The 23,874-nt window shown below is 38.7% G+C and overlaps 1 protein-coding gene across 1 annotated transcript in view; it reads right to left on the bottom strand.

Moving 5' to 3' along the window:
- LOC127648633 (fatty acid CoA ligase Acsl3-like) overlaps positions 1-8,453 on the bottom strand; it is a 36,090-nt gene extending 27,637 nt beyond the window's left edge. Inside the window, exon 1 of the mRNA XM_052133325.1 lies at positions 8,287-8,453. The gene's annotated coding sequence lies outside the window, so the exon portion shown is untranslated. The remainder of the gene's footprint in view (positions 1-8,286) is intronic.
- Between the last annotated feature and the right edge of the window lie 15,421 nt (positions 8,454-23,874).

Genomic DNA, 23,874 nt, shown 5'->3' with positions numbered 1-23,874 from the left:
AGTTTGTCAGAGCATCTTTTTGCAGCTCAGCAGACAACAGTGCGGTGGTGGATTGTGCCTGTCAACACTTAAATTGATTTCATGCTACACTGTTATCTTTACGCTATAACTTTAATTTATTCTTTATTTAAATGGTCAGCTACTGACTGATACTGAACATACAGTACTGATGTTTATTTATTCATTATTTTCAAATTTTCTCATATTTGTAAATTTTTTAGAATTTTTTGACAATGTATAATAATGTCAAATATTCTTTGATAAAAAGAAATTGTTTAAGAAAGCAGCCTTCTGAGTATTTGCTTAATCATATCGGTGCAAAATCCACACAGAAAAGGTCTGTTTTTATTCCAGTTCTAAAATGAGCTATATTGGCTCCAAATCAGTAATCTGTGAATTTTCCCCATCTAAAATGTGTATCTAAAATCCCATATTAGGTGGCGTAGTGGCTAAAGCACAGAGCTGTTAATCAGAAGGTCACAGGTTCTAACCCTACTGTCACCACCATTGTGTCCTTGAGCAAGGCACTTAACTCCAGGTTGCTCCGGGGGGATTGTCCCTGTAATAATTGCACTGTAAGTCGATTTGGATAAAAGCGTCTGCCAAATGCGTAAATGTAAATGTTGGCACCCCTCTCTGGCTATTTCACCTGGAAACTGGAGCTCACACATTCCTCGCACATGGGGGCAGTGCTTCAAATTTCGGTAGGCACAGTATGAATTTAGCTCAAGAAAAAAAATCAACCTACTGTTTCCGAATACACTGGGAGATCAGGCTGGCTTATCTGGATGTGAGAAACAACCCTCAAATAGACAGAGAAACTTAAAGGGCTTAACTCAATTTCATGGCACAATAAAAGCTCAATTTAAATGGATGCATGAAATAATGACAATAACATACAGAAATATATCACTCCTGTACAATTATGTAATATTTACAGTAGGGCTGGGAGATACAGCAAAAACAAAACAAAAAGTTTTTTCAGACATTATTGACATGATCATCAAGAAAATCTAAAGAAATCAGCCAAGACTTCAGAAATAAAATTGCTGACCTCCACAAGTCATTCTCAAGGTTCATCCTTGGGAGCAATTTCCAAATACCTAAAGGTACCATGTTTATCTGTACAAACAATAGCACGAAAGTATAAACATCATGGGACCACGCAGCCATAATTCCGCTCAGGGAAGAGAAGCATTCTGTCTCCTAGAGATCAACATAGTTTGGTGCGAAAAGGGCAAGATAATCCTAGAACAAGAAAGGACCTTGTGAAGATGCTGGAGGAAACGACTGCTCAACAAAGAAGAAGCCACTGCTCCAAAACCATAAAAATGCCTGACTACAGTATGCAAGTGCACATGGGGACAAAGATCGTACTTTTTGGATATATGTCCTCTGGTCTGAAGAAACAAAAATGTAACTGTTTGACCATAATGACCATAGTTATACTTGGAGGAAAAAGGTTAAGCTGCGTTCACACTGCCAGTGACATCGCACGAGACAGCGACACAATCCCATTCATTTTCAACGAGAGCACAGCGACTTCCGGAGACACGAGCTGTCGCGACCGTTGGTGACCACATATGGGCAGCGATGCGACAAAGTTGAGACAAGTTTTACTTTATTCAAATGAACAGCGACTTACGGGAGCGACAGCCAATACGAGAGAAGACGGTGGAGCTCATGAGATCCTTCTCTCTATCTCAGCTCCTGCAGTAATGGAAAGATCAGGGGACCCACCCTCTGCAGCAGCTCATCAAACTGGGTCCTGTCAAGCCTGAAGTACTGCTGGAACCGGACTTCATTCAGCCGCAGTTCCTGCACCAGCCGGTGGTACTCACCGTGCTGACTCAGAGATTGAATGGTTTTGTGGACCCAGACAGACCGGCTTTTGCATTTTCGCCACAGATAAACAGCCGCTATAGCAAAGAGCATGCCTTGATTCTCGTTCATCTTTGATATAAAGCATTTTATGTACTGATTCCATTTATTTTTTTAGCGGCAAGAAAACGGATTCGCTGTCAACAGCAATAGAATGGCATCCTTGAATGTCATTTATAAACATTCAAGGATGCCATTCCTTGAAAATGGAATAGTGGGAAAGCCCACTAACGCCAGCCACTGGCGACCTGCAGCGACAAAGGCTTTCAAGCTGAAGAACACCCTCCCAACCATGAGTAATGGGGTTGGCAGCATCATGTTGTAAGGCACACCAATGGAGTGGTGGTGGTGTAGTGGGGTAAAGCAATAAACTGTTAAGCAGAAGGTTGTTGGTTCGATCCCCACAGCCACCACCATTGTGTCCTTGAGCAAGGCACTTAACTCCATGGTTGCTCTGGGTGGATTGTCCCTGTAACAAGGGCTCTGTGCTTTGTATAAAAACATCTGCCAAATGCATAAATGTAATGCTGTAGGATGTACTGGTGCACTTCACAAAATAGATGGCATTATTAAGAAGGAAAATTATGCAGATATATTGACGCAACATCTCAAATCAGCCATAAAGTTAAAGCTCGGTTGCAAATGTGTGGGCAGAACTGAAAAAGAGTGTGTGAGTAAGTAGGCCTACAAACCTGACTCTGTTACACCAGTTCAGTCTGGAGGAATGGGCCAAAATTCTAGTAAATTATTATTATTTCTCTCTCTCTCTCTTCTGCTGACGTTCCACGTTGGCCTGTCCCTCTCTTTTTAAATATTATTATTGTGTTTTTAGTTGGTATTATCACTGTTACAGTGTGTAAGTATTGCGTTTTTCACTATTTTGTTTTTAAAACTAAGGTAATAATAGCAAATAATAAGATGATCTAGTGAATTTGAGGTGCACTAGTTTACAAGCCATTTGAGATGCTGCCAGTGCAGTGAAGATCTTCATCCAAACTCATGTAAAAAATATAATCTCCCTTTAGCAACCTGATCTAAACTCACCTGCACTGCGACAACATGCACACAAACCTACACACAAACAGATAGAAAGGGAGAGAGAGCTACTGATATGGCTTTAGTCTATCCTCTTTATTTTCATTTTAACTAAATTCAATTTAGTAAGGATATAGTAATTCAGCAGACACTTCCAAAGTGACCAGCAGTACACTTATAACTGTAATGCCTTAAGAGTAAAATGTGTCTTGCTCAGGGGCACAATGCTCATAACTCAAGAAGCTTATGAAGCTCATGATTCCAACCTACAACCTTTCATATAGGAGCCCAGATCTTTCATCACTATGCAACATCATCCCACCACAGTTCCAATGCCTGGTTTATTCAATATTAATGCTGTGTTAATGCAAGCATGACTATTAATAATGCAAAAATGTAAGGCCAAAGTATACATCGGTTTTCCATGTGCAGGTATGTGACACAAATTCCATCATAGGTACAGGTACAGTCTCTCGTCCGCATGCACGCTCTCTCTCCTTGCTCGTCAGTCCTCCCTGCGGTGGATTATGGGCAATAAAACATTGTCAAGTGTACATCCGATGTACAGTCAAAATCAGAGTGCATTGTGGGTAAGAATGAGTAGTTCACTCAGAATTCGGATGCTACTACAAAAGACCGACACCTGAAATAGGGCATAGTTGGGTAAACTCATAGGTAAACTCACCCCCATCCACCCCTATAGTGGATGGGGGTGATTTCGAATCCACATCTTTGTGTCATCAACACATGCGTCTGCCGTTGATTGCGCTAAAACAGAGTTACAAAGCAGTCATACTGCTCATGCGTCGGAACACATTCGTGTGGGTTTGCGGTTTTAGGCTGAGAGCTCAACAATGCACGAGACAGAACAGCGAGTATTCAAAGTAAACTAAAACGAAGTATACCCTAGCCTTAAAGGGCAGTGATGAACCTGTCTGCTGGTTCAGAATGTAGTTTTAGTATCATGGGGTGGGTGCCAGAAGAGGAACCAGTAAATGGAGGAAGGGTTGAGTAACCACTAATATCGGAGATTCAAACTGAAACAAATCCTTTGGAGAAAGATCTGTTCCCTTTTCCAAAAACTCCCCCACACAAATCACAGCCTTTTTTTTTGTGGCTCACCATGTGTGACGAGTGCTTGCCGAAATGAAAGAACAGCAGTACCTGTCAGTTGTAGTCAGCCTTTCAGACACACCCACCTGGATTACTAATGACTACTTCATTTATGTTAAGGAATTGTAAAATCTTCTGAGTAGCATGCTAGCAGCTAGCTGTTTACAAATGGAGTGTATGGATTCCTCTCCTTTCTCAATGCTTTGTGCATCATATGTTTTTGACCAATCACAGGCTCAGCACCTCCCACAGTCTCCCATACGCCCCCAAAGTACCTAATCCAGAGTAGGAGATAAAAATCCCCCAAAAACTGCTCAGAGAAACTATAGATTCTTAAGTGCGAAAATGACTGAAAGTACTAGTCCCGGGGGAAAGTGCCTAAAACAGGCTTTAGAACAGTAATAGGGAAAGGGTTTACAGATGAGTTTACCCAACTATTATGACTTCTGCTTCGTTAAAGGGGAAGTGTGAAAAGGATCCATAGTGGAAATGTGGCTAATGATTACTGCATATCCTACAAAGCAGGAAAAAAACTATTAAACCAGTATTTGTGAAAGATTGCAGTTAGTTTCAGCTTTCACATTCTAATATTGCATGTTCCCTCCCTGTAAATTTGATGTTTTTTTAAATGTTGTCATTGAATACTTTGAACACTCTGTAAAAGTTGTAGCATCTCGTTTAGGACCATTTATAGTGCTAAAGGCATATATTACCCAAAAATAAAAATATGTCATAAATCAAACCCCTCAATGTCTTACTTTTGGTGCTCTTTTTGCAGTTTGACAGCCACTGGTTATTTATTTACCATTGTATAGAAAGGAGCAGCTTGGACATCATGCAAAATATTTCATTTGGTGTTCCATGGAAGAAATAAAGCCAAACACGGGTTATGGAAAAACTTGCAAAATGAGTAAATAACTACTATATTTAAACAGAAATTTCATTTTTTAGTGAACTATCCAAAGATTGTATCTACATACAGAAAATTGAGAGTTACTAACATTAGTTGTGTCACATAAAGGCGTATATGTTAAAAATCAGTCAACAAATAATACATTCCCCAAATGTTTAGACTTATCAAGACCTTTTTTATTTAAATGTGCAGTCTGTTAGATTCATAGACACCTGGAAAGTATAAGTGTGTATAGCTTTTAAAATGGTCGCACTGCTCTCATGCTTTGACCAAAAGCAATATCTGGTCTAAAAGACTACTTATATATATTCAAGTTCTGTAGTTTCATAAACTAATATTATGTAATATTATGTGGAGTGGTGGTGTAGTGGGCTAAAGCACATAAATGTTAATCAGAAGGTCACTGGTTCGATCCCCACAGCCACCACAATTGTGTCCTTGAGCAAGGCACTTAAATCCATGTTGCTATGTGGGTGGGGATTGTCCCTGTAGTAAATGCTACTGTATGCTAAATGTAGTAAATGCACTGTAAGTGACTTTGGATAAAAGCGTCTGCCAAATGCGTAAATGTAAAATGTAGTTGCATGATGGCCATTCAAACAATTTCATGACAAAGGCATTGGTAGACATACTAATACTTGCTGGTAACCTCCAATCCATAGTAGTCCTAATCTGCAGGGATTATCTAAAAACAAAGTCAATCTACTATTTTACCAATCACTCAAAACAAACTGCAGTCCCATGCCACCAGAATACAGCTCAGTGACCCAATTCTTGCAACACATCTTCCGATGATGAAATAGACTGATCTAACATCTTCCTTTCCATCAAACAGAAGAAAATCTGTGTTAAGAAATGTGATAGATCATGTGTACAAGATTAGTGTGTGTGAGATTGTGTTTTTGTTTGTGTGTGTGTGAGAGAGAGAGAAAGAGAGATTAGTGTGTCATGGTGACATGAGAGCACTAATGTGTTTAGTGTGCATGCACGTGTCAGTGTGCACTGCATGCCCAATTATTAGGCAAATTATATTCATCAGGATTCATTTTATTGTTGAACAAACACAATACTCTCAGTCAATCCAAAATGTTATTGAACCTCAAACCTGAATGTTTAACAAAGAAAAAGTGAGTTTTGTCTTTCTCATGGGAATATATGTGTTTGCAATTATTAGGTAACTAAATTACAAAAATAATTTCTCCCAACTCAACTGTTTATTCTCAATTTTAGAGTAGGTGCAACCAATTAGTAACACAAAATGATAATAAAATAACATTTTTGGCCTTTCAAAAATATTCAATGACCACCCTTCTTTTCAATAACTGCAAGCCTTATGTCCATGGAGTCTGTCGGTTTCTTGATCAACTTTCGCTGAAGCTGCAACCACAGCCTCCCAAATGCTGTTCAAAGAGGTGTATTGTCTTCCCTCACTGTAAATCTCACATTTGAGAAGGGCCCATAAATTCTCAGTAGGATTTAATTCAGGTGAGGAAGGGGGCCAAGTCATTATTTGGGCATTTTTGAGGCCCTTGCTGGCTAGCCAAGCAGTGGAGTACTTGGATGCATGTGATGGAGCTTTGTCCTGCATAAAGATCATGGCCTTCTTGAATGCTGAGGACTTCTTCCTGTACCACTGTTTGAAGAAATTACTTTCCAGAAACTGGCAGTAGGTTTGAGAGTTGAGTTTCAGTCCATCTTCAACTCGAAAAGGTCCAACTACCTCATCCTTATTGATAGCAGCCAATACCAGTACCCCTCCTCCAGCAACATGCCCATCCATCTGGTCCATCAAGAGTCCCTTTCATTTCATCGCTCCATAAAATCTTTGAAAAAACTGTCATCATGTATTTCTTTGCCCAATCTTCACGCTTCAACTTCTGAATATATTCAGTGGTGGTCGTGTTTCAGCCTTCTTGACCTTGGTCATGTCTCTGAGCACTTGGCACCTTGTCCTTCTGGACACTCCAGGTAGGTTGCAGTTCTGGAATATGATAGCATTGGAGGATAATGGGTTCCTGGTTGCTACAAGTTTAATTCTTCTAAAGTCTTTTTTGCAGTTAATTTGCGCCTTTTCTTCCCCATGCATTTTTTGCGGCCCAGTTGACTATTGTCCAGTGGTCATGCCTCAATAGTTTAGCTATTTCAAGAGTGTTGCATCCGTTTGAAAGGCATTTTACAATATTTGACTTTTTAGTGTCAGTTAAATCTCTTTTTGGCCCATTTTACCTGAGGTAATGAAGCTGCCTAATAATTTTGAACACCTTGATATAAGATGTTAGTCGCTTTCGCCACACCCTCCCTCATTACACAAATAGTTACCACCTAAAAATGATTGAATCCAATAAGCATTCAAGTTTATATGTTTTGGAGTTCCAAAATGTGCATGGAAATAATGATAAGATCAGAATACTCACTAGCCAAATAATGGGGACCGCAGCATATATGTGCATGGTCATGGCTACAGAAGTTTAGTGTGTTATGATGAGCATGGAAATGTGCTTAAGTTTGCATGCATTAACAATTCAGTGCCATTTAAAACTGATGTCTAAATAATAATTTAAATCTGAAAAAAGTCAAACAAAAAAAATTATGCCATATAATAAACAAGAAATACTTAAGACTCTGCAGTCTTTCTAGGTCACAAAATCAAATAAGCATTTGTGTGACATTGATCATATTAACTCTTTTGAACAAAAAGCTTCCATTGAAGCACACAAGACGCTCTTTGGAACATTCTCAAATCGTGCTGGATAACATGAATCATCAGGTTTTACACAAACTTGTGGAGACCATGCCAGTTCAAGTGCATGCTGTCATTAAAGAGAAAGAGGGACATTACACATTAATAATTTTTTTTCAATAAAACTGTTATGATAGTCATTTATTAATATAATTTGAGATCGAAAATCATATGAAATGGAAAATGAAGTGGATTCAGACTTATGAATGGCACTGTAGATGTTTAAATATGATAATGTAAGTATGTATGTATGCATGCATGCATGTATGTATGTATGTATGTGTGTGTGTGTGTGCGTGTGTGTGCGTGTGTGTGTGCGTGTGTGTGTGTGTGTGTGTGTGTGTGTGTGTGTGTTTGTTCCTTCATATGGTGATCAGAAGAGGCCTGATAGATTATCAGATTCAGCACTGCGATGCATTCCATATCTTACATTCCAACAGCAGCTGAGAGCAGTCAGACCATGCAAACCATCTTCATACATGAGTAATAACCATCAAACAATCGTCTGTTTTTTTTCTATATATCTGTGTCTTTAATCTTTAAATCAACCCTCTCAGCGCGCATCTGCACCATACCATACAACCAATACAGACAATAAACTCACCTGATTCCTTCTAAATAATCCCGCTGCTTCAGTCAGACTCTCAGTATCCCATTTAAATGGGAGAAAAGTAGTTATTGTAGGTAATTTTTGCTACTCAACGGGGTAAATATATTACACGAATTGTTGTTTCTTTCTGGGTCGTTGTATGTTACTGACGCTCTTTTGCGCCGGTGTCGTCGCACTCATCCCGGAAGTGATGGAAAGCGTTGTCATGGCAGAGGCACGGCTTCTCTGCACTCCCATTGGCTGACTCCGGGTGGCGCGCGTTGGAGGCTGACATGACGTCACGCCGGGGTTACCATCGGTCACTATTGATTTATATGAAAATTGATAAAAATGTTTGTTTATATTTGAGCATCCCATTTCATCTTTTACATTATATTTTTTTAGCGTCAAATCTAACTGGTGATATATAACGTCAACTTCTGTCATTTCTTGTTTGTTTGCTCGTTGAAAACTGTGTTACAGCGCCCCGAACAGCTGGCTGCTTTGATTCACATTTTCACCAGCAGATTCCCATATAGTGATTTATGGGATTGTAGAGGCATTTTGTTCCCTCAATTTAATGCATATAGGTTCCTTTACGATGTTAAGACTTCTCGCAATTTTTGTGCGACTAATCAGAAGTTAAAAAAATATTTCAATATTTTTTATTAGAACAGATGGTGTTTCCCCACACTCTTATGATTTTGAAGAGACTTACCGTTGATTGTGAAATTTAGTTTTGGATAAGACGTATTAAACAGTGCAGGACACCATTCGAAGATCTCAAACAGCAACAGAGCTTTAAAATAAGGTATGTTCCCCATATGCAACAGATGTAACCAACCATAACCTAGGTTATGCATATATTATATATTAGCTGTTAATGTTTTTTTTTTTCTTTTGGCTTTGTGATGCATTAACTTTTAATGTAAAGGATCATCAGTGAAGTATTGCCTTGTCTGCTTACTAGGTCCTCTAGGTGGCACAGAGTACCTTCATTTGGATTAGACTTTGAAAGTATGGCCCATGTACATGGATGGCTTTATGCAAAAATGTGAATTTGGTGCAGGAATTATTGATTGGGGCCAGTAGGGTTTGCTCACTCTATAGTAAAGTGGTTATTAAATGTTTTACAGCAACTGATCTTTGTTAAAAAAAAAAAAAAAAAAAAGTTGTTAAAGTGCTTAGTTATCCCTCAGACTGATCCTATTTCGAGGTCCATAGTCACCCACTGTGGTTGCAAATGTTATTGAACTTATAAGTCGTTTTTAACTTTACTATGTAATTTCAGTTAATCTAAAACATAATCTGGGACTCTATTCTTTATGACAACAAAGTCAGTCAATTAAGTAATCTTTAAAAAAAATAAGTTGTATTTATACAATTTTGTTAAACATTACATAATTCAATTTGATGGAATTTTGTTATTAAATTGAAATAAGTAAACCTGAAAAATAGGTTAAAATAGTTTGTGTGTATCTTTTTGCATGCATATTATAGAGTACAAAAGGAATAAAGGGCTTGTGTGTGCTTGTAAATATTTTTGGGACAGATTTCTGAAAATGGCCACATAATGATCATACCAATAGATCGATGTTTTAAAAATTGGTTCACCCCAAAATTAAAATGATCTCATGACTCACTCACCCTCATCCCATCCCAGATGTGTATGACTTTCTTTCTTCTGCTGAACACAAAGATTTTTAGAAAAATATTTCAGCTCTGTAGTTTCATACAATACAAGTGAATGGGTACCAACATTTTGAAGCTCCAAAAGCCCAATATTCAAGTCCTTTTTTACTATCAATGTAAACTTTCACATTCTTCTTCTTTTTTGATGAATTACATTATTTTAGCATTTTGCATCCTATGGGCAGGGAGGAGAATGTATAGCAAAAAAGGACTTAAGTATTGATCTGTTTCTCATCCACACCTACATATCACATCATATAACATCATATAAAATGTGTAATATATAGATTTAATTTTCTGCCTTTATGTGCTTTTGCGGCTTCACATTTTTGGTACCCATTCACTTGCATTGTGACGACCTACAAAGCTAAAATATTCTTCTAAAAATATATGTTTGTGTTCAGCAGAAGAAAGTAAGTAATCCATATCTGAGATGGCATGAGGGTGAGTAAATGATGGGGGAATTTAAATTTTTGGGTGAAATATTCCTTTAAGGCTTGAGTTACCTGTTGTCATTATAATCAGCTTAATGTAAGAACGATAGAGGTATATGGGAGCTCACCACAAGGTGTTCAAGTGTTCATGTTTATTCTGTTCCACTTTTCCTCTCATCACCACTTAACGTTGAGTGCTCTCGCCGTATGTCCAGCAGTGTCTGATTACACACTTAAGACTGAACAGATGTAAGTGCACCTTTCTGCACAGGTCGTTTTCCGTGGCTCAATAAATTTGTCACATACAAACAAACCTAAACAAAAACATAACAGAGCACAAACTCACTTTAAATGTTCTGTTTAAAAATAACATACTTAGTAAGTTAGGATGTTACTGTAATATGCTTATGGTAATATTTAAATGTGTTCTATTTGACAAGAACCTGGAGCTTGAGAAAACTGGGTGAGCAACAGAAGCAGAGAAAGGAGAAAAACCTTTTGGTATGTTTTCATCACATGAGCTTCTGTAGATTCATATTTTTTTAAATGAATTTGAACCCAATATTCAAATTGAGAGTCACATTTTATACTAGTACATATCTTTTTGCTGTCTTATCTTGTTATGATTATTATTGTTTCACAATAAGCTATGAAAATACAAGTACAACAGACACTAACAGCAACACTGACCATTTTTGCACCAGTCTCTATAAGGTCATAAGTGTGAAACGGCGAGTGTGTGATGCTAGAGGGCAAATTATATCTGCTAAAAAAACACTTTCATCTTTTTTTTTCATATGTGTGTGCCAAATGTGATGATTACTAGCTGAATGGGACAAGCCTTCTGTTCTTCTTTAGTGGCCTGAAGTATATTGGTATGACTGTTTCTGTCAATGTGTCTGTTAGTGTATGCATACAGTTGTACATAAGTTCCCTTTCCCTTTAACAATGTTTGAAGGTTGAAGTATTTAATTTAGTGAGATTCACAGGTTCAAAACAGAGAGATCTTTGTCTTAAATCTCCCCAGATTTATAGAGGAACACTGTCCTTAAATAAATATTTTCGGTTCAATAATACAAGTTAAGCTCAATCGAAAGCATTTGTGACATTATGTTGATTACAGCAAAAAAAAAAAAAAATTTTAACTGGTCCCTCCTTTTCTTTAAAACATAAAACATAAAAATCGAGGTTACAGTGAAGCACTTACAATGGAAGTGAATGGGGGCCATTCGTAAACATTCAAATACAGTATAGCCACAAAACATAAAACAATATGCTTAACACTAAAACCCTAAAACGAAGATTTAAACAATTTTACAGCTCATATACACAAGTATACAAGTTTATCAGACGATTTAATGTACAGGAAGTGCTTTTATAAAATTATATTATTGTACTGGTCTCGGTCTCGACTTGGACTTGGCCCTCTCCGGTCTTGGTTTTTACTCATACTCGACCCTCTTCTGGTCTCGGTCTTGATTCAAACTCAACCTACTCTGGTCTTGTAGTGGACTTGGACTCGAATGTGCTGGTCTCGACTACAACACTGTAGTTAATATGTTACTCATCTTGCTGTCTCTAGTTGAATTAGAGGAAATTTTGCACTATAATTATTGCCACCATGTGTAGACATACTGTTTCACTATAATCCCTCCTAGGGGCCTTTTAGTCCAAGTGTGGGGTAAAAGACTCCCTCACCACCTTTATAAAAGTATGGAATTTTAATCAAAACAACCTTCCGTTATTATTTATTTTCCCATAAATTATGTTGCTACATCAATATTCAATAAAAAAGTAATAAATCTTTTTTTTTCAATCTTGATGCATTTTATTACCAGAAAAAAAGCTAATTTTCCTTTAGGTGTGCCTGTAGCCCCATTGTACCCTACAATGAAACACAAAAACATACATTTCGTTCTCTTTTAAGGTACAAATATGTACTCAAATCAAGTGTACCACCACAGTGACAGCTTTGTACATTTTACGGTACATTTTTTGTCTGAGAGTGTTGTTGGTTATTTATTTGCTCAAGTCAACAGAGCCCATTCCCAAGTCTCTATTATTTTCTGCACTTTAAAAGACTGTATAAATGCTACATTAAAAAAAAAATATATATATATTTAATTGGTTAATGTGTTACCATCAAATATACATTATTTTTTAATATATTTAAAAAGACATTACATGTAGTTTTACAGTAAAATTTTGTAAAAATAAAAAATTTAAAAAAGTATGATTTACCCATTTAAATAACGGTTAAAATGTATATTATGTTTAACGTGAGAGTACATGTTCTTTTTACAGTAAATTATTGTAAAACATTTTGGTAAAAACAGTAATCAGGAATTCCCAGCATGACCCATCACATTTCATTATATTTTATGGGAATAGTTATGTTTATTTTTATTTTTAATATCAGTTATGTACGTTGGGGTGTTCTATGTTTTTTTTTTCTTCAGTGTGATCCCATATGTCTCAATAGAGTCTATCCTTCAATGTAAGTATATGAGAACCTTATTTCCCATTATGATCAGTAGTATTAATGTTCAGAGGCTGTAGGTTAAAAGTTCTTCAGGTAAAATTATCTGTGCTTTCCAAATTTCAAAACACTGCCTCCAGTTGTCCCAGTGTATTTTAATGTATGGGAGCGTGTGAGCTCCAGTTTTCATGTGAAATGTCCACAGATATGTGCAAAATCGAGTTATAAAGTATGATGTTTTTAGTTGTAAATTATGTAATATAGAAAAATGCATATTTTATTAACTCTATCCCCAAACCCAAACCCCAACCTTAAACCTAACTGTCAGTGGAGTAAAAATTGAATATTAGAGGGAAAAATACAACCTCAGCCCGTCATTGATTATGTGAACGAAATTTTTCCCTGGTTTCCATGGGAACAGAACCTGTGTCTCCGAGGCTGCTTGCATGATTAGTATCCATAAGTATCACCACAGGAAAAAGTACACATATTTGAACTGATGCAAAAATATCTGATAGGAGAAGCTGCTTGTCAGTAACTCGCCACGTAAGCATGTAAGTTAAACCACATTAAGGACATACATTTCTCAAAAGCCAAATAAAACACTGCATTATATTTTTCAAGTGTTATTACTCTACGCTTCTGTAATTAGCCTCTTATTGAGGTGGACCATATTGCTTGAGGTAACCTGCTGTGAAACCATAGTCAACCGTATTGAAGTCTAGCTTGTGAGGGACTGTGAACTTTGTAACCGAACAAGCGGTTTCAGAGATATGAGGGCAGATTCCTGTCTGTTCGTAGGGTAGAATGCATCCATTGAGACCAGAGTTTCAGCACAGCCTTTCTTTGAGGTCCAGTTGGGCTTAAAATGTTTAAGATCAGAGAAGGATTAAAGAACAAAAAGATCCTTCTTTGTCATCAAAGAGGATCTTCTCCAGGACTCATCGAACTGCTCTTCACGCCTGCCCGCAGGTCTGAGAGAGAGAGAGAGAGAGAGAGAAAGAGAGAGAGAGAGAGATAGAACGAGAGGCAGAGAGAAGAAGAGATAAAAAGAAAGGAGGGGTGCACATTTCAAAGGTAATCTTTAACTCTAAGCCTGGCAAACTGGCTGAAACAGACTCCCTCCTTCTAGTATGAGACAGCATGTTGTCTATCCCTCCCAGTGGGCCTGCCGCTCCTGCAGTTGCCTGCATTCTTCCTGCCCTTTTGTTCTGAGGGCACTGAAGTGGCTGTATTCATGGCCAGGCCAAGCTGAGGAGAGAGGAGGATTTTGAATGACCTCAAAAGGGGGTGACTTTAACTCAAGACCTTTAAGTCTCTTCCTAAAACAACACTCCCTTGAAACAAATACCTGCTTTGTTCTGGTGACTCTTTCAGAGCTGGTCAGGGCCGCAGTGGGCAGGCTATTAACAAAAAAGAGGGCAGTCCAGGAGAGAGCAGCCACTGTGGTCAACCGACGCAATCCCAAAACAGATATGTCTTGTGTTGGCATATGTAGATGACCTTCTCTGAAAGTGCACACATAAGAAGCACACTTTGTTTGATTGTACTATCCTCTGAAAACGTAGGGCAATGTCTTTTGAACCCTGGATTGTTGATAATTAGCTTTGCAAAAGATTTCAAAGCATTACTAAGGGTTTTATGGTTGTATTTAATATCCACGTATTTAGCATGCATAAAGAAAAGCTTTTATGTTTACCAGATGACATAGATAGATAGATAAATAGATGGACGGACGGACGGACAGATAGATAGCAGTGTGATCTGGATTGGTGGTACAAATATTTAATTTCAATAACTTAATTAAATAAACAAATGACTATTCACAAATGTATGTGTATAAGACCAATTTGTGGAGGATTTAAAGGCAGAAAAGTAAAATTTGTATAAAAGCAATTCTTCAGTTTAGATTGTATATTATTTGAGCTGTTTCAAACATTGTCTTTGCAGTCAACGTTTCAGGGTTTTAGGTTTTACGCCGTTACATCATCATGGCAATGAAGTTGTAAAGTTGGATGTAATGCTTGTGGAGGACCATTTCACGTCTGACGAGCCCCCCTCCTCATCTCTCTCTCTCTCTCTCTCTCTCTCTCTCTGCCCCCTCCTTCTACCCACTCTGTTTCTAACTGTCTACTCCCTCCTTCACAGAAACGGAGAGTTTCCCCTCCTAAACCGGCTCCCTGGCTTCGTAGTCAGCATAACCTGCCAGTTCCCCCTGTCCCTCTCCACTCTCACCCCCAGGTCGACAGATCTTCTGCCGTGGGTGGAGACATGGAGCCTGGGCCAGTTTGCTGGTGCTGCGGGGAGCCTGGGCATTTCTAGGACCAATGCCCGGTGATGGAGGTGGGGACAGTGGTCCAGGTCCCTGACATGCCACAAGCCCACCCCCCGATCGAGCTGGGATGTACCGCATACCTGAGAGTATTCAGGGTGGTACATATCAGGCCTTGTTGGATTTGGGTTGCAGTCAAACCTCCATCTATCAATGCCTGGTTCAAGACAAGGCTTTGGGTGTTCGTCACAAGGTGAAGGTAAGGTGTATACATGGGGATATGCACGATTATCCTGTAGTGACTGTGAGGATTCAATTCCAGGGACAAAAGCATAGTGTTGAGGCTGCGGTTAGTCCCAACCTCTCCCTTCCACTAATTTTGGGTAAGAATTGGCCATCGTTTACCACTTTAGTATGGGAAATTTGTGCGGATGGGTCCCCCCATCATGATTCATAAGTTCATGCACGAAGATGCTCGGAATTGGGATAAGTGGCTTGAACCTCTGTTATTTGCAGTTCGAGAGGTCCTCCACGGAGTTCTCCCCATTTTAATAATTGTATGTGCGTAAGCCTCGTGGTATCTTAGATGTATTGAGGGAAAATTGGGAGGAGGGACCTTCAAACAGCAAAAACGAAATTCAATTCGTTCTTGACCTGAGAGCAAAGCTCCACACATTGGGGCAACTATCACAGAGAATTATCTACAGGCTCAAGAATGTCAGTCCTGGCTGTATAACAGAGGAGTTTGGCAACGGGAATTTACACAGGGAGATAAAGTCCACATCAAGCTCTAAATGACTCACAAAGTGGCAAGGGCCCTTTGAGGTCACACGTGAGTCAGGGAAGTTGATTATGAGGTTAAACGAAGAGATAGGTGTAGAGCATGGCAAATTTACCACCTCAAACACTTAAAACCGTGGAGGAAGGTGGTCAAAGTGGCTTTGGTGATGGTGGTAACTTAAAAGCCAATCGAGGCACCCCGGTCACTTGTGGAGACCTCCTCTCACCGTCGCAAGACATGGATGTGGCACGGTTGGAAAGAGAATTCTCGGACGTATTCTTGCCCCTTCCCAGTTGTAATAACCTCAGAAAACACCATTTCGAAACAACCCCAGGGGTAGTGGTATACAGTCGTCCCTACCGATTACCCGAGCACACAGAAAAAGTGGTTCGGGAAGAATTAAAGCCCATGCTCAATATGGGGGTAATACAACAATCCCACAGAGACGGGACCAGCCCGGTGATGCTGAGAAGGAGAGTGAAGGCTCATTCCGGTTCTGTGTGGATTATAGTTAGTTAAATGCGGTGTCTAAATTTGATGCGTATCGGTTGGGCATGACTCACTTTTATTTTACACTAGATTTAACGAAGTGTTACTGGAAGATCCCCTTAACACCAATGTCTCGGGAGAAAATGGCCATCTCCACATCTTTTGGCTATCACCAGTTCGTGACCTTCTGTTTGGTTTGTTTGGGGCCCGGCTATGTTTCAGCGCCTTATGGTCCGAGTCCTCAGACCACATTCTGCGTATGCCACTGCCTGTCTGGATGACATTATTATATACATTATTGATTGGCAGCAGCATCTGAGGGGGGGTTCTGAGGTGGGAAGTGCGCAACTGGATGGGTGGAGGTATGACATCTGGGGTTACACTTGGGTCACATGCAGGTGCATCCCCAAATTGATAAGACAGCAGCAGTTACGGCCTGCCTGAGACCCAAGACCAAAAAGACAAGACAGTTCCTGGGGCTGGCTGGCCATTATAGAAGGTTTGCGCCTAATTAAACAGACGTCAGAAGCCCACTGACCGATCTCACTAAAAGGGAGACCCAGACCCGGATCAGTGGTCGGAGCTGATTAAAGTGGCTTTAATCAGGTGAAGGCTGCGATTTGTGGTGGGCCTTTGTTACATGCCCCTGATTTTGCTCTCACTTTTGTTGTACAGACCGAAGGCTTTCGGGGAGAGAGGCGAAATACAGCACCATTGAGAATGAGTGTCTGGATGTCAGAGGGGAAGTCCTCACCCTTCGGTACTACCTCCTGGGATGGGCTTTCACCCTCTGTTCAAATCACACCCTGCTCCAGAAGCTCCATCACATGAAGATACCAACTCGAAGATCACTCATTGGTATCTGGCTCTTCAGCCTTTTAAGATCGAGGTGGTCCACAGGCCAGGGGGCGCAGATGGCTGCTGCGGACTTGTTCTCCAGAAATGGGAGTTTTCCCAGAGCCATACGGGAGTACTGGCAGGCCAGATGGCTCCCTGGCCTGAGACGGGCATTGGGGCTATGTGGTGGTGGGGCGTGGTTGAGTGCCAGCTTGTGAATGGAGAGCAAGAAAAGTAGTTGAGAATGATTAGGATCATCCCCCGGCAATGATTGTCTCTAACAGCTGTTTGTCATTGCAGTGTATTTAAGAGCGAGCCAGATGCCCAATTGTAATCTTTGGACTCACTTCTTTAGCCTGCCTCGTCCATGAGCAGGTAGCCCTTGTCAACTTTTCGCATTGCTCAGAAAGTGCGTGGAGGCTGGTGATAGGACTTTGCTGGCTGTCAGATCTAACTTCTGATTTAAAAAAAAGAAATGTTGATTGTTTTGTATCTTGATTATAAAGTTTACAGCACTTTGATTTAAAAACCTTCAAAATCTTTACCACCAATTATGCTTAATAAAGACATGACAAAGTTGCATGTAAAATCATCAATTATGCTTAATAAAGACATGACAAAGTGTCATGTAAAATCATTAAACAGTGTTCTTTAATCAAAAAAGATAATAAACTGTTTAAGCAAAAACTGATCAACATTACCCTAACTGATCATTACCCTAATTTAGATCTGCATGTAAACAGGTTTTACCAGCGTTTTGGTGGCTTAAAAGGGCCATTCATATGGAACCAGTTTAGCATCCATCTTCTGTCTTCTATGTAACACTTGTGTTCTGTATTATTCATTAAATCTGATGTAAGTGGGATTTTTATCATGGAAATGTATGCAAAAAAATGTCCTTCCTACTCCTGGAAAGATATCACTGAACAACGTGTCCTGGGATATCTAACTGGTCTCTGTGACAGCACCACACTCTGAAAACAACAAACAAAAATGTCTGCTCAGTGTCAGTTTCAATAAAGCTAATTTTAGAGTGCAAAGTTCTAGAAAGAGGGGGCATGGCTAATCCAACGGCTCATCTTATATGGAAATTCCAGAATGGCTAAAATCACTTAAAGGACCTTAAAGCTGCATCTAGCCTTTTGTTGTTGTTATTGTTGTTGCTTAAAACATGTTCTGTCTGATTAGCCCCCAATGGTCCAATCCAATATGTGAATATCTGTTATGTTTTGACGTCAAAACCGGAGAAAACCCTGATGAAATCTCTTGTAAGCATGGTATTCTTCCATAGTCAGATTTTTTAACGAGGTGATTTACGATAGTTATCAGATTACTTTTGTGAATGTAAGCACACTCATTAACATGTGTGCTTTGGTGTAATGGTGGCTTTTCCACTGCACGGTACAACTCGACTCAACTCGACTCAGGGTTTGGGGTTTTCCACTGGGGATAGTACCAGGTACCTGAGGTTCCAAGCGAGCCGAGCCAATACTAAATGTGAATCCTGCAGATCACTGATTGGTCAGGGAGAATCGTCGAATTGGGAAAAAATAAATGGCTGTGCGTAACACCACGCAGTGGTCAATAAATGAGGTGCAGACGGTCCACTCGTTAGCGTTGAGCGAAACGAAAAAGTCTCTCAGGAAGTGTCTCAGCTGTTGGCCACACACGGCTTGTCTTGTGTGTCGAAAGTGATGATTACTGGCTGAATGACACAAGGTGGACTAGCCTCGTTCTCCATCAGTTGCTTTAAGCTTTGTGTGTATAGTATAGCTCTGAGTATCCATTATTGTGTTTATGACTAATGGTCTGTGTTATGGCTGTGTTGTATATGTAGTTGCATTTGGATTTGAATGAGATAATTTTTTGCATATAGAGATTTATGGCTCAGCAGCAGCAGTAATGCTCATGATTTACAGAGGAAAGGTTGCAGGAACAGATGAAAAGCATTGTTTAGCTGGAGGTGCAGGATATGTATGCTGTGAAAGACCATCCTAGCCTGAGGCTCTCTGCAGAACACAGATCATCCCAAACAACCTTTCTCTGCCCTTCTAAAGGAGTGCTGCAGGGGTAAAATAGAGGACACAGCCACCCTAGGAGAAACTGAGCGTTTAATGTGACACAGACATTAAGAAATATAACAGATATGTTTGTGCATTTCTGTCCCCAGCCTTTGCAGAAAGCAAACACTTTTAATACACTGTTTAGGCACACATTATTGGCAAACTTCTCTCAGCAATTCTACCTATTTGAGCCATGAATAAGGCAATATGTCTTTTTTATAAATTGTATAAAATTCTAATTACTTAAAAAGTGCTTGTCCCCTAGACCATGTTTAGAGTTTTTTTTTGTTTTTGTTTTTTACATCATACTACATCCTAATTGTTCCATCAAGAAAGGCACATTGTAAGTTTCTGTCCCTTTTCAATCATTCGAAATTTCCTCATTTGTCTAATAATTTATTGGAGGCTGTCAGGGGACGTCACTGGTATAACCTATTTTATTATAAGGGAATTGTAAAAAAATATAGTACAGCATGACTAGCAACATGTGGTTGTGGAGTCACTGATGTTACCATCACTGGTCTTACCACTCCTGAGTTATGAATAGCAACACCAGTGACAACCTTGTGTGAATAAGCTTCAGTAAAAACTGTCCGTGAAGTTTTTATGCATAAAATTAACACACATTACATGATTAGGAATTGTCTTTTTCTTTATCATTGTTTTTTTTTTTCAGTCAGGTATATATAACCACACATGATATAGAAGTTTTCGTTGGTCAAGATCTAGAGATGGCGTTATTTGGTATGGTGACAAAACTTATTTGCTTTTAGTCCAGAGCCCCTGGCACTGATTAAGAAATCAGTTACGATTGAGCAGGGATTCTGGGAGTTCATCATGGGGAATTTGGACATTTAATGTGAGGTGGTGAATAGAAAGGTGCAAAGGAATCATGTTTTTGGTTCTTTATTAATAGCCGAGGACAGTCCTAAGTTTTCCCCTCTTAGTCTAGCAACATAATAGTAACAGAAACTGCCATGTAAGCTTGAGAACTTGTTTATTGTTGTTGTTGTTTTTTAATGGTTTCCTAATGTAGTTTTGTTTTTTTTTTGTTTTTTTTTAACTCAAAGCCAGTAGTTAAAGATCTTTCTTTTAATGGTCAGTGATAATCTTTGGTGTTATACCAAATGCTATATTTCTAATCTCATTTCAGTAATTAATATTGAAGGTTTACAATCTTTGGCACTTCATTGTGTCACTTCATTGTGTTTTTTTGCCATACTTGCCATGTATTTTATATTAATTGACTGTTGATTCTTTCAAGAGTAAGATTTTAAGTAAGAAAATGTTCTCGTCATTTACTCACACTCATACCATCCCAGATGTGTATGACTTTCTGTCTTCTGCAGAACACAAACAACAATCTTTAGAAGAATATCTCAGCTCTGCAAATCCATTCAAATTAATGGTGGCCAGAACTTTGAAGCTCAAAAAATCACATAAAGGCAGCATAAAAGTAATTCATACGACTCCAGGGGTTAAATCCATCTCTTCAGAAGCAATATAAGTGTGGGTAAGAAACAGATAAACATTTAAAGTCCTTTTTTATACTCTGAATCTCCACTTTCACTTTTACTTTTGAAAGTCACATGTGGTGCCTGTTTACTTTCAATTTCATATCTGCGAGAGAGTTTTGAGATTTAATAAATGACTTAAATATGAATCGATGTCTCACCCACACCTATCATATTACTTCTGAAGATATGGATTTAAACACTGAAGTCATATGGATTATTTATTTATTTATGCTGCCTTTATGTGATTTTTGGAGCTTCAAATGTCTGGCCACCATTCATTGTAAGGACCTACAGAGCTGAGATATTCTTCTAAAAATCTTCCTCTGTGTTCCTTGTGAAAGAAAGTCATACACATCAGGGATTGCATGAGGGCAGAAAATGATGAGAGAAGTTTAATTCTTTAAAGATTTAATCATGATATTTTTATAATTGTCCTTCAAATATATCTGTTATTATAGCAAAATTAATATTGTGAAAAAGAGCAAATGCCACACAATCGCACATTTCACCAAATTGAAATGAATAAAAGCTTTGTCTCCTATTTTTTTTGCATTATGATAATCCTTCTGTGTCAGTAACTACATGTGCAAAATAGATTGAGAAATTACATTTTTAAAATGTATTAAATGTTCCAAAAACTATAAAGGAACACCAATGATAAAAAGATGGCACAAGCTTTCTTTAAATCAATATTTAAAAAAAAATCTAAAATGTTAAGCTGCCATTTATGAGGATTCACAAAGCCAAGGGCCTATATTGTCACCCAAGTTCAAATGTTGATCTTACTATAATTATGAGGACTCTCCATAGACATAATGATTTTTATATACTATAGATTCTATCCCCTAAACCTAACACAACCCCTAAACCTAACCCTCACAGAAAACTTTCTGCATTCTTAAATTTTCAATAAAACATTGTTTAATATGTTTTTTAAGATATTTAAATTATGGGGACACTTGAAATGTCCGTATAAACCACATCAATAGCATAATACCCTTGTAATTACCAGTTTGTAACCTAAAAAATTGTCCTCGTAAACCACATAAACATGCCCACACACACACACACACACACACACACACACACACACACACACACACACACACACACACACACACACACACACACATATATATATATATATACTCCTTTTGAGAGTAAAGTTTACTAACTTTATTGGCCTGTTACCATATATACCTACATTATGTAGGATACCTGTATGAACTCAATCGCATAAATGTCGAAAACAAACATGCTGTATATAGGCTGAACTGTAAATGCAGGGAACGCAATAAGACAAGATATAGGGAATATACTGTACATGTTGTTGCTTAATTAAACCTAAAGGTGGCATTGATGACGTTGCAAGTGTTATTAACCAAAACAAATTAAAAAAAGAAAGAAAGAAAAAAAGCCGCGTTAGAGTTTACTGCATTACTATAAACGTATTAGTGTGTTTCAATGTTAAACATTTTAATTCTTATTAAATAGGGTATATCTTTTTCCCTTTGATTTTTAAACGCAATACGGTCCTTACGGAAAGGAATAAAGCTCTTTGTCTTTTAAGAGTATATTCTGTTGCAATGTATAGACAGTTTTGCAGTCACGAGGTGTGAACTCTAAGTGTTGAAAGAGCGCGGGAGCTGTCCGCGAGGGGTGGTGCTGAAAGTTTACACATGGCTGCGACAGGCTTGACAATTATAATAACTCACAATCAGAGGTGTAGTGGTAAAAAAAGAGGTGGGTAAACTATAAATTCTGGTGGACCACGACGTGGTCACCCGGTAAGTTGGGCCACTGCCTACCGGTGTATGTGTATCCTGATGACATCGCTATGGCTATCATTTGATGGTACTACCAAGGGTATCACTGGTTGTTCCCTCATCATAGGTCACACAATCACTATTCAATTCATACATTAATCTAAGTTCTTGTTAAAGAGACCCAAGAAGGTATAATATGGTTGAAATCTATAAAGTTTACTAAATGAGAAAACAGAGAGAACAAAAATATTTAAGAGAGATAGAGAGGGAGGCTTATATCCAGGGCTTCCAATGCAATGCACTTGTACATAATGATTAGGGATTTGGGATTATTTTCATAGTCGATTAATCTGTTGAATATTTTCTCGATTAATCAATTAGTTGTTTGGTCTATAATATGTCAGAACAATGTGGATCAGTGTTTCCCAAAAGCCCAGGAGTATGACGTCCTCAAATGTCTCGTTTTGTCCACAACTCAAAGATATTCAGTTTACTGTCACAGAGGAGAGAAGACACTAGAACATATTCACATTTAACAAGCTGGAATCAAAGAATGTTTTACTTTTGTCTTAAAAAATGACTCAACCCGACTAATTGATTATCAAAATAGTTTAGATAGTAAAATAGTGCAGATTAACGACAGAAGAATGAATCTGGTGCCACATATTTTAAAAATAATTGCCGGATATCCATTTTTACATGAGACGTTTGGGCTAGTGAGTGACGGATGAATCTTGATGCAGTCTGCTGCTTCCTGCTGATTGGTCAACACTGACAGTAATGCAGCCAGGGTTTCCTATTCATTTATTTGTGGCGGCCCGCCACAATATCAACGCTGACCGCCACACATTGATTTTCGATTTATTTTTTATTTTTTACTAAGCCTATTTAAAATCGTATTTGATTGCAGAGAGCCGTAGCGCATTCACGCAGCACTAGGCTACCTCTCGCTCGTCCCTCTCTCTCTCTCTCTCTCTCTCTCTCTCTCTCTCTCTCTCTCTCACCCGTACCTCTCGCGCTCTCTCTCCGTCATGGAACACCGCTGCATAAATCTGTCCAACACAGCACTGTCAGTTATTACTTATTAGCCAGCATGCAAGGAGCCTAGCTAATAAGGAGAGCTAAGTTATTGTTAGAATACAGCTGGATCTTTGAGGTCAGCACGCTGTATATAGCTGGTAGTAGTCAATATCGATGCACGCGCATGGGAAACACTGGCAGCAGCGCATTATGAAAGACTTCGTCTTAGGTTTAACAACCTATGAAACTAATA

The sequence above is a fragment of the Xyrauchen texanus genome, chromosome 9, assembly GCF_025860055.1.
Source record: "Xyrauchen texanus isolate HMW12.3.18 chromosome 9, RBS_HiC_50CHRs, whole genome shotgun sequence".
Lineage (NCBI taxonomy): Eukaryota > Metazoa > Chordata > Actinopteri > Cypriniformes > Catostomidae > Xyrauchen > Xyrauchen texanus.
Note: the sequence above shows the minus strand (reverse complement) of the source record. Positions and strands in the feature narration are given on the sequence as shown.